Below are 11,073 nucleotides of genomic sequence, written 5' to 3' on the forward strand. Positions count from 1 at the left end.
ATAGGGAAGAGAGGAACAGCCTCCAGCCTTTAAGGCTAGTCATTAAAACACCAAGCATCCATAGTCCCTTTCCACAAAATGAAAAGTATGGATGCCCAAAGGATTCACACCCTTTAGCCAAGAAAAAAGATTTAAATACTCTTTAAAATCCTATTCATGAATCTAACATCATGAAGCAATTTCTTGGCAATTTTTTATTCAAAACCCAATGATTTTTGGCTCACTTGGACCCAACACAAAAAATGGTTAGGACCCACTTTAATATTTAATTAAAGTCACCACACTTTAATATTAAATTAAAATCCCCAAAAATCATTTTTTCCAACGATACACACCTCCACTTCAAAAACATATGTTGTGAACGTCCCCCTCCATCCTCTATTTCATTGTCATCCCAGAGGTTTGGGAGCCAGTTTAAACCAATCGACATGAGACTACCTCTTTAGCAATAAATTGATTTATGTAGTCAACAAGACACTCAAATCCAACATTACTGCATTTCATGGATGCACAGTTTTGGGAAAAAAAAATTATAAGTGTTCAGAAATACAGAGTCGATCTAAATTCAAAAGTTTGACTGTTGAAAACCGAACAAATGCCATAAGTTCGAAACTTATTAACCGAACATGTAGACTATGTTCAACACTAGGAAATCGAACAACTAGAACTTGTTCGGTTGTAGATAGTCGAACATGAGTACATTGTTCGAAGTTGGGTATCTGAACGAATACAAACGATTTATCACTCAGTAAGTACACGAAAACGGAAACAAAAAAAAATCAAAAAAAAAAAAATGGAAAACCAACTTTTTCCTTGCTCCATTGTTCCAAACCAATATTGCCAGATGCATCCATCATTCAGTTTAATCAAAATCTTCAATAATATGTATATTTTTTGTTGTTTCTTTAAGGGTTTTGGATTTTTGTTTCAGGGTTTTTGGGTTCTTAACAGAGAAGATACGTAAGTAACGTTTGAGAAGAGAGGTGTGTATTGTATTCATTATTGTCATTTATGGTAATTTTACGTAAGGTGTGTATCATAACCATTTGTCCTTTGTGGTCATTTTACATTAGGTTAATATTGTAATAAAAAATAAACTACTTAATGATGTGCCTTAAGATAAAATGTAGTGTGTAAATAGAGACACCCTTTGGCCACAGATTTTTTTTCTCAAAAAATGCCTATAATAGCCCTTATAATGTCAATTATGCCATTATCAAATTATGTCCCAAATTCTTTTCCTTTTTTTTTTTTTTCATTTTGTCTTCCTTAACTTTTAACCTTTTCCAGGTTCATGAAGTATTCAGATTTCGGATTTAAGCATATATTTCGCAATTTTATTTTGCTAAAAAAAAAAAAAAAAAATCTTACATACATACATTGCATGTGCCACCATTTTTAATATGTATATATATATATTTACAAAGGATACAATGAATGCTTAATCAACAATGTTAGGTATCATTAAAAACTTTTCATGAAAATAATCATGAAAGCTTTCACTACGCCAAAACAGGGCATTAACGGCGGTTTCTTTAACGGCGGTAACGAAAACCGCCGTTAAAGGTACTATTAATGGCGGTAACGAAAACCGCCGTTAATACCGTTCGTTACTGCCGGTAAAAAAACCGCCACTAAAGTGTCTTTAACGACGGTAATGAAACCCTCTATTAACGGCGGTAACAAAACCGCCGCTAATGCCCGCCTATAACGGCGGTAACAAAACCGCCATTAATGACGGCGGAGCTCCGGCGAAACTTCGGCGTGCTCCGACGAAACTCCGGCGAGCTCCAGCGAAACCATCTACAATAAAGTAAAAGTAATGTTTAAATATTTATTTAGGGAATATATTTCAAGAAGAGTGGCTATGGCAAAGTGGTTGGTGTGGGTGGATGAAAGGTCTTGGGTTCAAAATTTGGGGAGTGCAAGAAGAAAGAATTAATTTTTGAAAAAATCTGAACCTATTTACAGCGGTAAAAAATCGTCATTTTTGGTCCTATATTACCGCCGTTTTTGGTCGACTTTTAACGACGGTAATTTATCCTTTTATGACCGTTGTACTTTTTCCGACACGCGCATAAACGGCGGTAACAAAACCGCCGTTAAAGGTTTTAACGGCGGTTTTACAGCCTTTAACGACGGTAAAAAACCGCCGCTAAAGCCCAATTTTAGCGTAGTGTTTGTGACTCTTGAATTATACTTAGAATGAAGCACCACACACTAATCAAGGTAATTCAAGAATCATAAATTTTTCATGATAAAATTTTCATGATCCCTAACTTTTCTCATGCTTAATATGTCTTATTTTTTTCATAAAATTTCCATTGACTCTTATTAATAATATTGACTCTTATTAATACATGAATCTTATTTTTTTCATAAAATTTCCATTGACTCTTATTAATAATATTGACTCTTATTAATACATGAATCAATCCTTCCAATGCGGAAATAATAAGACTTTACTAAAATTTTATGGAAATGTAAGACTCATTGAGAATTTTCTCAGTGTTGTATTAAAGATTGATACGTAAATTATATTTTATACCCCTGTATTTTGTACCAAATTTTATTTTGATTCTTATACATAAAATTATGATAGTCAATCATTGCACTTCTAGTCAAATCCCACTTTGGTTCCTCCACGTGAAATTATGACAATTAACTCCCTGTATTTTTTTTTTATCAAATCTTACTTTGATCCCTATACAAGTGTCAATGTCCTATTTTTGTTACTCAATTGTTTAAATCTTTAATAAAATCTATTCATATGATAAGAATGTGACTATGATATGAAAGTGAGAAAGGAAATCATCTACATTTTTCACCAATATAAACTTTATCCTAAAATTAACATCAAAATATGACTATATTGGGTTAAAACAAAATACAGATTGTGAACAATTAAGAAGATGAACTAGGGTTTTGCATAAATTGAAATCACGAAACTCTATTTTTTACAATAATACAGTCTTCTGTCTATTCATCTTTCTTTCTCTTTGATTTCTTTGTCGCATTTTTTTATTATTTTAAAAACTCTATTTTCTTGCATTTTCGTCATAATTTTTACTATACGAACATATATATATATATATTGTATTTTATAAGTCTCATGTACTTATCACGTATGACAAAGTGTATTGGTAAGAAACATGGATAATTTTTCTTTTTTACCTTCATTTCATAGTCACATTTTTGCCACATGATTGGATTTTGTTAAAGATTTAAAAATGAAGTAATAGAAGAGAAACATCCATACTTGTGTTGAAACTAAAGTGAGATTTGAGTAAAAGTGTAGAAGGTTGACTATCATAATTTTATGTATAGGGACCAAAGTGAAATTTAACCAGAAGTCCAAGGAGTTAACTGTTATGATTTCACATGTAAGGGTTAAAGTGAGATTTGGTATAAAGTATAGGGATGCATAGTGTCATGTACCCAAGATTGAAAAGACTAATGGAAAATGCTATGGTGTGCACCTCTTTAGTTGGGCATATGTACCCTGTCATAAAATATGTAATCTCATTACAAATTAACGTAATAAAATGTTTAAAATTTTATGATTGATGTTACAAAAGTTTGTCATTTGATTATGATATTTTTTATTACTTAAATTTATGACGAGATTATATATTTTATAATAAAATTACGTATTTTATGATAAAGATACATATTGGTATGTGCAGTGTGGTTCGGACGGTTTGCAGATTAGTGGATTGACAAATTGTAATTTAAACATTTTTGGTCGGATTAGCGGATTGAATAATATTCTAATCAATGTATTTGGATAATATATGATACTAATTTACATAATATTTTTTATATATATAACACAAGCAATTTTACATAATATTTTTTAAATATATAACTATTAATTTTTAATAAATTTCACATATTAAGTCTTTTTAATACTCATTTTTATTTTGATATTTCATTATAAATTAAAAAAATATATGTATTAATTATAATAGAGTGAAACGATTTCGAAAATGAATTATAAATTTTAAAATTTAAACCGTAATTAACAAATTAATATAAATTATTATAATTTTAATAAATTAGAGATGATATTATACACAATTCAATACATAAGGATATGGTATCCACCCTTGAATAGTGCGGAGAAGCCAAGACTGTGTAGGCAAAAGTGACTATGACAGTTGATTGATTCTCCCATGTCTGATAGCCCTGAAAAGATAAGGTTTGATTTCTCTAAAAGGAAAACCTCGCTACCTACTGCAGCTTTGTTTAGAGTGGATGATAATTCAAGCCCACAACTTGAGGAACTTACTAACATGATACAAGATCTTAGCAATAGAGCTTACAACTTGTGGATATCATGGGTTTCTGATGAGCTTTCAGCAATTCTCTCCCGTGATCTAAGACAAGATGATGGACTATCAACTACAAGTCCCTTGAGAGTAAGTGGCCTCTACCCTGGAAAACACCTTTCATGTTATGTAAAAGCATTATGTTCTTTTAAGAATAAATTCATAATTTCATACCTTGTTCTGATTGATATGCTGACTGAGATACTACTTGAATTTTGTTTCTTGGTACATCAAACGTGTTCATATTTTAAGCATTATGCAGGGCTGGGAGGACACTGTAGTCAAGCAAGAGCAATCTGATGAGAGCCAATCAGAGATGAAAATATCACTCCCGGCCATTCCTTCACTCTCCTCATTTCTATTCCGCGCATGTGAGGAAATTCATCGAGTTGGGGGTCATGTTCTTGATAAGCCAATTCTGCAAAAGTTTGCATTGAGATTGCTGGAAAAGGTATGCAACCTGCTTGTGTATTAGCTTTGTTTTATCACCAATGTATAGTGATATGTCATTATTTTTGTCTAAGAAAGACGAACACTTGTAACAGGGTGCTGTGACACTTCACAACAACACGTATCAACACACACCCAAATGTGTCATTTAAAAATAAAAATAAAAAACAATTTAGACCTGTACATGCTGCTAACACTTGGGGGACACACATGCCTATTACTTATTTGACACAAACGAAACACTTTATCATTGAAACAATGTAGATTTATACTTGTTAATCCCTCCACCTTTAGACTTTAAGAATTAGTGCTATGGTTCACTTTTTTATTATCTTTGAATGAAATATTCATACATATGATACACAATAAATATATGAACTATATATTTTGCATGTACCACATGTCATGTCTAGCAATTTTTAAAAATTGTTGTATTGGCATGTTTGTGTTTGTGTTAATACTATCATTGTTCCATTGGAAGATTTATGGATATTCTCACTAAAAATTGGACACTTAGAAATAGTGATGTTTGTTCCAATTCCATTGAGTGGGGAGTAGGGATTTGCTTGAGAGACCTTTTGAGGAGGAGGTGCTTGAAGCACTTAGAAGCCTCAATAGGGATCTATGTTGCGTTAACTCTTTTGAATGTATGAAGTACCGGTGTTGGACACTCCGCACTTGGGTAATGTTACATGCATATTTGGACATTACCTATGCATGTTTTTTTTATCTTTCAGTAGTTGTTTTGATTTCTGATTGTTCGTATAATTTTCATTTTTTAGTTGGCTGCATGATTCTGTGGTTTAATAGTAGACATAGATTCTTCTTGTTTGTGTATTTTGGTTTGTTTTATCTAGGTTATTGGTATATTTGCGGACTTCCTTTCAACTGCCGAGGCCCATGATTCTCAAATGTCAGATAAAGGTGTTTTGCAAGTTCTGTTAGACTTCAGATTTGTGGCTGACGTTCTTTCGGGGGGGGGTGATTCCAATACAATTGAGGAGCTATCAAAAAATGTGAAGTCAAAATTTTCTATCAGAAGGAAGCAGGATGTAAACCAGACCAAGTCAGTCATTAGAGAGCGGGTTGATAGCTTGGTAAATCGCCTTTCCCAGAGGCTGGCTCCCATCGACTGGCTCACGTAAGCTTTTCTAGCCTGGTGTTATGATGTACCATAACTGAAGATCTCTGTGATATTAGGGTTTCCATGTTATTTAACTCTGCAGTATTGTCAATAAATTGGGGTTTCTGGCTGCACAAAGTTATCTTCCAAGAAAAATAAATTTCAGTTTGGGGCCAACAAGGGCATTTTTGGCTCATACTACTTCTTGTTTAAAGTTACATTCTGAGTACATTATATGATGCTTGGTTGGCTAAAAGTGGTAGTGTTTTGTCCAGACAACATAGGTATCACAAAATGACAAAATCTAAAGGCTTTGTTTAGTTTGTGTTTTGAGATATTATTTCAAAAATAATTTTCTAGAGAGAGTTTAGAAAATTTGAAAATTTGTTTTGCTGTATATTTTGAAAATAGTTTTGGAGTTTTGAATTTTGGGATGATTTAATTGATATTTTTTTGTAGTTGAATAGATGGGTGCGAAAGAAAAAGTGATTGAGAAGGAGAGAGGAGATAGAAAAAGTGAATGATTGATGTGTAGTAGAGAGAAAAGTGATTTTGGATTTTTTTTTTTTTTTTTTTTCTATAAATTTCAACCAAACATGTTTTTGAAATTTTTTCTCCAAAAACATGTTTTGAGAGACAAACCAAACATGCCCAAAATGTCTGGCTTTAAAGAAGGCGTCTAAGTTATCATCTATATACCGTGATAATATTGTTAATTCTCACTTCACACTTTACATTATTATGAATGTATCAATTTGCTGTTTCTGTGTATTATGCATGAACCCCAAATTTTTTTATTTGTTTTCTTGAAAAAATTCATTGATACAGAAGGTTGTGATCTTTATACTACATTAGACTGAAACACTATTTCATGTTTTTCAGTTACATTTCCATTTTTTGAGTTGTAAAAAAGAATTTTATCAAAGACTATGGACTTCTGGAATTACTCTTACCCGCTGTTTGGATTGTGAGATGTGAAAAGAAAAGAGATGATTAGAGTTTCTCACCTAAGTGAGAGAAGAAATGAAATGATTGTGATTTTTCATCTTCTTGTTTCGATGGACTGTGATTAAAAGAGTAATTTTGGTTTCTCACCAAATCTCACCACTTTTGGTGAGAAACAAAACTTAAGTTAGGTGTGATTTGGCTTTCTCATCATTTCTCACCATTACTCACCTCATTAATCATCCAAGCAAGTGATGAGAAATCTCATTCTTTATTTTTTTTCTTTTCTCACCAAACCCCTCAATCTAAATGGAGTGTTAAGGTTTCTATTTGGCTTGTAAGTACCAGAGCATCTTGAATGCTGACAATAAGCCATCCCAAAGATTCTAATACCATACAATCTTGTCTTGAACTACTTGGCGCTGGCCTCTCATCTGTTTTTTTGGGACAATCAGTGCCGACTGTGACAAGTCTTTTCAAAGAGAAGTGTGTTTAAGTTTTTTTTGTTTGGTGGATTTGATGTTAAGTTGGTAAGTTCAGATGTTAACTATTACGTCACTTATCAAAAAATAAATAGTTCAGCTGTTGACGGTAAATTCTATTCATCTTGTTTGGTTCCAATTTTATGAAAAATTCGTTTTTTGTTTGTCGTTTTTTGTTTTTAGTGATTTTTTTAATATTTTAAGTATTTTTTAGATACACTTAATGTAAATACAATTAAAAAATATAATATTTGTCAAACTTTTTTGAAAAAAGATTCACTAAATGCCAAAAATATATATAAAAAAAATACGAAAATTCAGTACATTTTCATATTCTTGTATATTTATTGATTTTTTTTTCAAATATTTTTAAACTAATATTTTACTTTTTAAGTACATTTAGGTTAGATGCAACTAAAAAATAAATTTTTTCTTAAAATATTAAAAAAAATTCACTAAAAACAAAAAATAGAAAACTTAATTTTTGAAAAAATTGAATTCATAAAATTGGAACCAAACAAGGTGATTTTTTTTGAGTTAAATATATCCATGGTCCGATCTACCTAACATTAGATTTTACGTTAAGATGTGTCATCTGTAATATAGAATCTTCTGTCTGTGACTGTGGTCTCTTCTTAAAAGAATAAATTTCCCGCCCTGATTTGATCATTGCTTCAAATTTATTTTTACTCTCTTCAGGTATGAGCTATACCTCTGGGAGAATGAGAGGCAGTCGTACCTGCGGCATGCTGTCCTCTACGGGTTTTTGTGCAACTTAATCGGATGTATACTGATACTGTGCAGAAGTTACCCACTAACTCCGAATCAAACATTATGAGATGTTCTACTGTTCCTCGGTTTAAATACCTTCCTATCAGGTTGATAACATATTTTCTTTAAATACTTAAGCTGATTACATTATGTTTTTCAGTACCTCATCTGTGGTCAAAAAGCCAATCTAATTCCCTCTTTTCTGTAGCTTCATAGATGGGTGTATATTTTCTCATTGACACCGACCATCCTCACTATATTTCTTGATTGATTGGAATTACAAACTTGGCATTTTTTCTTTCTTTCTATATGATAAGACATATACACATGGCATATTTGGGGCTTTTCTGTTTGTTAAATCTAATTGGCCTTATTTCCCTGCATCTTCATAGGGGTAGTATATTTTCACATTGACACTGACCATCCTCACTGTATTTCTTGATTGACTGGAAGTACAAACCTGGCATTTTTTTTCTTTCTATATGATAAGACATACACTCATGGCATATTTGGGGCTTTTCTGTTTGTTAAATCTCCATGCATGGATTTATTTCCCGGTTTATCTATACTTGAATGAAAGTAAATTTTTAATCTCATATTGGTCGCCACTGTGCGCCTGCATTATCTTCAAGAGGGACAACTATAGCATCTATGTCAACTTCTAGGGATGTTGTTTCTTCAAGAAGCTCCTGGAAAAGTTATACAAATGAAGAAATCTCTCGAAACATTGATATTGATGATGACTCAAGTTTTGGGGTGGCTGCTCCTTTCTTAAAGTCTTTCATGCAGGTAAAGCTTCCATTTTTTTTTTTTACACTTTTGTTCCCTAGGATGCTTTTTTGTCTCACAGTTACAGTAGAATGTGTAGATTTTATCAGTTTAGAGTATAGCTAATGTTACCTGAAATTAAAAAAAAAAAAAGCCAAAGCCAGGGAGTTTTATTCGTTAGGGGCAAAACAATGCATCCTTAGTTTGAGTACTTCAGAGAGAATCTAATCTAGTGTAATATCACACACATTGTTATTAAGTATTCATAGTTTCTTCCATATTAAAAAGATGAGAGAGGTGTGAGAGATAACATTTATGAGTTATATCCTTCGTGCATATATCCACTAACATCTATTAGTCAATTGATAAAATAACTTGTGCCACAAAAATTATTCGAGGTTCTATATAGGGTATCCGTTGTCTTGGATGTACATGGAAAAAAGGATTGGATTCCAAATATAGGAAACGGTTGTGTTGGCGTAGTAATTCTGAGTAAGGGCTCTAATTGTGACAATCTAACATATTACGTCAGATTCCTTGCAGAAAACTATCACCTCAGAACTTTAGTGCATATAATAAGTCACTGGTTTAGAAAAAGCTGAAAGTGGCCCAAATTTATTTTGTTGTTTTCTCTTGTAATGACTTGATCAAATGATAAACAGCTGTTGATAGACCTCTAGTCTGTTATTTAGAAATGTATGAGATGAAAAATTATGTTCAATACATGGTAAACTACATTTGCTAGACATTCCTATGATGGAAAATACATGGGAAAGCTTGTAAGAAAGCAAAAATTCACCAAAAGATGTCAATAATTTAATATGTTGCTGATAATCTTTGAGTTGGCATGATGCAACAATATTTTCTTTGGTGCTGTGACTGGTGTTTCAGTCCATCATCACGCCGGCAAGGGAAAATTGAGAGCGACTTTTGAAGCAATTTTATTCATTGCATGTTTTCTAATGGCCTGGTGTAGCTTTTAGTTTTTATTTATGAATTATGAAACGTGTGAATGGGACAAGGGTATCCATCTTCATCTTTGATGGATTGCAGAACATGGAGATTGATTAAAGCTATTAATGTGAAGCGTGGTTTAGAAACATTGTGGAAGCTCTCCAGAAATTTTAATTTTTAAATAATCTACTTTGAATTTGGTTCCAGCGACATTTTTAATTTTGATCCATAATTCAGAATATTGGGATTCTTCTTAAGGAATATCTCTATGCTAACAGAAAGGGAAAAAAAAAAAGATTAGGAAGATGGATATGGTAATGTTTATCAGGATATGCCAATCTTGAATGTATATGTTTTTTTCTCTCCAAAATTCCCTTATTTTATCTATTTTCGTAGTTCCTCTAAATAATGAAGCAGTAATGATTCACACTCTCACAAAACATTATCTCCACAACCCCCACTCACTTGTGATTGGTCCAAGTGAGAAAGAGAGGGAAAAAAAAAAATACAAACACATCATTGGTCCACTTCATTGTGGGAGTGGTTTGGGTCTCTCCAAAAGGGGGTCTCAAACATTTTCCATAATGAAGGTGGTCTGGATTTCCCCCTCTCCCTCTCTGGAGTTTGAGAAAGGCAGCTTTATGGTGTAGGCATTTATTATTTGATTTTGTTAGTTTTTTCTTTTCAGCATTTGATGAAATGATCTCCTTGTAAAATGGCCAGGTGGGTAGCAGATTTGGAGAGAGCACACTAAAGCTGGGATCCATGCTAACAGATGGGCAAGTTGGGAGGTTCAAAGACAAGTCAACGGCTGCCATGTCGACATTCGGTGACATTCTACCTGTCCAAGCTGCAGGTCTCCTTTCGTCCTTCACAGCTTCCAGATCAGATTCTTGATTACCAGCCCACTGACTCCTGCATTCAGTTTTGTCTTCAATGAGATGTGCATCTTTGTAGTTCAGTGAAATGAAGCTAGGAGAAATTCCTACAAATCTGGAGACACTGTTGATTGGATCACGCACCCTGTTTAAAGCAAGGGGACAAGATATATTTGTTTTTTATACAATAGGGGAGAATTTGGAGCAGTCGAAAGTACTTTGGGTGTTGATGGTGTCTGCAAATAGATTAATTCCAGTTGTAGGATATATATTATTTTGTTTTTCAAAATTTGCTGTAAAATTAAAGGATGGAAAAAGATTGAAGGGAATTGATGGAGACATAAAGTAAGAAGAGATTGTGTTTGCCAGTC

General features: G+C 32.8%; 1 pseudogene across 1 annotated transcript; it reads left to right on the forward strand.

Moving 5' to 3' along the window:
• The first annotated feature begins 3,420 nt into the window (after positions 1-3,420).
• On the forward strand, positions 3,421-11,073 carry LOC145799841 (conserved oligomeric Golgi complex subunit 1-like; annotated as a pseudogene). The gene is made up of 7 exons (XR_014341338.1): positions 3,421-3,471; positions 4,161-4,421; positions 4,594-4,782; positions 5,639-5,922; positions 8,031-8,209; positions 8,768-8,891; positions 10,548-11,073. The product of XR_014341338.1 is annotated as a conserved oligomeric Golgi complex subunit 1-like (transcript).

This window comes from Camellia sinensis, chromosome 9 (assembly GCF_055761805.1).
Source record: "Camellia sinensis isolate YWXY chromosome 9, ASM5576180v1, whole genome shotgun sequence".
In the NCBI taxonomy this organism is placed as follows: domain Eukaryota; kingdom Viridiplantae; phylum Streptophyta; class Magnoliopsida; order Ericales; family Theaceae; genus Camellia; species Camellia sinensis.